Consider the following 3,920-nt stretch of genomic DNA (forward strand, 5'->3'; position numbering starts at 1 on the left):
GGTGCATAAAGGAATTTTCAGCAATAAAATGACTGAGGACTGAGAAGGTGTGAGATATCGAATCTGAAATAGCTACCCTGAGAAGTAGTATATATAAGCAAACTGGTTCCTTGAAATTTTGGCAAACATTGAATAGAAAGCAAGTGGAGCTAAACACCATAGACATCAGTAACGTCATGCTAGGATTTTTTATACATCCAACAGAAATGATAGGAATTTGATGGCAACAGATTTAGGGTATTATTTATTTTATTTATATCCCGCCTATCTGGTCAGTTATGACCACTCTAGGCGGCTTATTAGCAGCCAGGTTAAAGAAAAGGAAATCTAAAGATAAGGTCATTATTATTTTGGATAGCCAAGGTTACAGACACAGACCCCAACAGGATTACATAAGTTTTTGCAGAGTTATTGTATTTCTCTAAATGTATGTCTGAGGTAAATATCAATACTCAGAGGGCCACCATAGTACCACAATTATCTGAAGATAGCAGACAGCTTTTAGAGAAATCAGTGACACTGGAAGACGTTTAAAAAGGCTATAAAACAGTTAAAGCCTTTATAAGCATTATAGTGACGTGTTGGCCTCTCACCTGCAGGGGATCATTAATAGTGCTTCCCAGCCTTGCGTCTTCTGAAGGGTGCTCACTCAGAAGCAGCACCTCAGCATCCCTGACCCATGTCCTTTATTTAAATATTGTTTATTTAAACATAAACAAATGAAGCAGTGAAAAGTAGAATGTCAGACAGAGTTGGTCAGGAATTATGTAAATTATGTTCCCACTGAAAATGTAGCCAGTCCCACATCCAGAGAAGGCATTAAGCATGTGTATTTCCAAAAATAAAAGTTAATTAGTGCTGTCTGTACTCACATAGTGAATAAATGAAGCCAAACGTATGCTATTTATCTTTTTGATTTACAAGTCTTAATATCCTTAATTTCTTTGTTAATTTGTCCATAAGGGCTAGCTGCCAGATCCTTCTAAACCAGGATGTGATATCACATAACAATATCCGTTCCTAAGCAATTTCTAATTTTGCCAGTGTGAGCAACAGGGTTATAAAATCTTTATGTTTTCTTTTGTTTTCATTATTATGTGTCATAGTCATGTAAACAGTGCCATTTGTGAACTCCACTTTTTCCAACCTCCTTCACACCAGTTTCTTTATGGATATTAAGGCCTATTAATAAACACACAGGACATGAATTTACCACAGTTGAACATCTGTAGATCCATTGAGTCCACTGGGACCTGGAGAAATTTAAGCAATGTGCAAGAAGACTCTTAAGATTGTTTACTGAGGAGTAACCTAAACTGAACTGGTAAGTGTTTGTTTCTGAATAATGTTGAGGCTCACACTCTGCAACAAGTGACTATGCCAGATTGTGACCAAGCATTTGAAGTTATATCAACATACCATAACAGAGTTGCCTATTGAAGCAATAAATCAACGAATGCCTGTTCCCTGTTTATAGTTGTTAAATTCCATCACAGAGAAACACTAACTTGCTCCCTGCCAGCATGTGATGGAAAGGCTTAATTTTGGAAGCAGCATCTTTTCAGAAGTACAGGAAGTGTGGACATTTGTACGTCTTGTTCCTGAATGTCAAAAAGACATCAAACCCAAAAACTAATAATAGGTTTTTCCTTGATGTTTGATTGCCCAGTTACTTTGTTCTGAGTACTGCATGTTTACAAAAAAAACAGTGATACATTGGATAGTGGGCACTGTCCTAGATGCTGAACCTCAAAAATGACCTTATGGAGGTAAAAAAGATATAGAAAAGAGATTCGTCTGTTCAGGAGGCTTCTCGTCAGAGAAAGTGTTTGTGGCTTTTAATTTCAGAGAAGAAGCAAATAAACGGAGAAGGACAGATATTTGAAAACTTATGCACAATGTGCAGAAGGCAAATAGACAAAAAATAAAAATATAAAGACAACAAAAATATCGTGACACCTTAAAGACTGCTATTTTTTAATGTGAGCTTTTGTGGACAAGTCCACTTCTTCACACATGGGACAGAGACTGCATGGCAAATATTTATACAGTTAAACATGGTCCTAAAGCAAAGAGCCTGAGTACAAGTAGTTGATGATGTTTAACTCTTGGCAACAACTATTAAGGCCCCTGCTGATCTTCAGTTCTCCTTCCAGGAAGCATTGTTCTGTAAACAATGACAATGATTGGTGGTTTAATTAATCCCAGCCTATAGATAACAAAGGAGAACACCAGAGTAATGAGTATCATAATCTCCAATGGGGTTTATAAGGTGGCACTGGGTTAGTAAGAAAATATAGCTGGGAATTACATCAGATGCAACATTTTATATAGAGAAAAGGGGGTTGTTTTTTCTGCTGAGGTTTGTCCAGATGTGCAAAGGTGCCACAGCAAATGAGCATGAGTATTCATAGTTCCTTCCAAAACGTGCCATGTTTTACAAATTTTGGTGCTTCTACTGTACTACAAAAGGCAGATCTTTGAAAATCATGCCTTTATACATGCCAGGAAAGAAGTCCTTATGAATTCCTTCCATGCTGCAGCATTGCCTCTGGAGGGGTCTTTTGGCTTTTTAAAAGCCAGCTAAAGGGTTAATTAAGGGCATCTGAACTGAGAGCATCCTGACCAGGAAATGAACTCTGCATAGGAAGCAAGCAGGGCAAACTGTATGAAAAATAGCAAATCTGAGGCAAGATTCTTTTAGAAGAGCCATAGCATCCTGCAGGTTGTATTGCAGTAGTTGTAATAAGTGAAAGAAGATGGAGAAAAGTTACTTTGGGGGACTACATACTAGATCCAGAATATCCCAGCCACCATTCCAGGAAAAGCATACCTGGTCATGCTGGCTGGAGTTCTATGGTAGTTTTCCCATTTCTGATTAGAGGCTTTATTCCCAGCCATCCTTTTTCCCAATTTAAATCTATCTTCTGGACTCACTATTTACTCGCCTGGTGAAAACATACAAACATTTGATGTTTCATTGCTACCACTGAGGTAACTGAATATTTCAATAGAATGGCAAAAGATATAGGGAAGATATAAAGCAGATTGTCAAATTTCTTGCACACCAGTGTTCAACTTTAGGCTGTGAATAAAGCCACACTCTTTATGATCCTACATTTTTTTTAACCTTCATCTAGGAAGAATTTTAAAAACAAACGTAACTAAGTTCCATGCAGTAAATTCAAAGTATTTTCTGACTTCACAGGAATTCCAATATATTGATGGCTAACAAAATAGTTAGATGTAGGTTTAGAGGCAAGATTAATTTCTAGAAAACTAGCTATGTTAGCCTGTGTTAGGCATGTTGGCAAAATCAAAAAGAAAGGGAGGGAGGAGGTGGGGAAGCCTCAAACAAGCACAGAGGAAGATGGCGAAACTGAGGGAGTATGCCAGAATTCAAGACTTAATGTTGAGAAATAATTCAGCAACATATCGGAGTTCAGAAAGATCTCATTGTTACACGAGAGTCCTTTTATACTTACTCCTTCTGCCAAGGAACAGCCACTGGCCAGACTGGAAGAGTGAAACTCTCACCCTGCAGTTCAAGGACTCACCACAAAGGACAGCTATGGATGGACCCCAGCAAGTCAAGTGGAGAAACTATAATTTATGTACTTGGGCTCCTGGCTCCTGTAATACAGATGTAAATTTAAATTGAAAGTTTTATACTGCTGCCCTTGTTTTTCCATTTAAAAGTGCATATTAAAAGTGTATCTATTAGTTTACAAAGACTTTTTGTATAGGATAATATTGTACAATATACTTTGCTTCTTTTATCACATTTTTGGTCTAGAATTTGTACTGAGTGCCCTCTGCTGAAATATAAGATGAAGTTGTTAATTATTCAGTATCCAAAAAGAGCAATCCTTACAAAATGTATTAGAGCTGATGCTTGAAGGCTGATTTTTATTAAAAGA

At 37.3% G+C, this 3,920-nt stretch overlaps 1 long non-coding RNA gene across 1 annotated transcript in view; it reads right to left on the minus strand.

Moving 5' to 3' along the window:
* Nucleotides 1-243: 243 nt before the first annotated feature.
* LOC140707287 (uncharacterized) overlaps nt 244-3,920 on the minus strand; it is a 29,036-nt gene continuing 25,359 nt past the window's right edge. The window contains exon 3 of the long non-coding RNA XR_012087216.2: nt 244-2,167. This is a non-coding gene — a long non-coding RNA (uncharacterized LOC140707287). The remainder of the gene's footprint in view (nt 2,168-3,920) is intronic.

Source organism: Pogona vitticeps, chromosome 5 (genome assembly GCF_051106095.1).
Source record: "Pogona vitticeps strain Pit_001003342236 chromosome 5, PviZW2.1, whole genome shotgun sequence".
Lineage (NCBI taxonomy): Eukaryota > Metazoa > Chordata > Lepidosauria > Squamata > Agamidae > Pogona > Pogona vitticeps.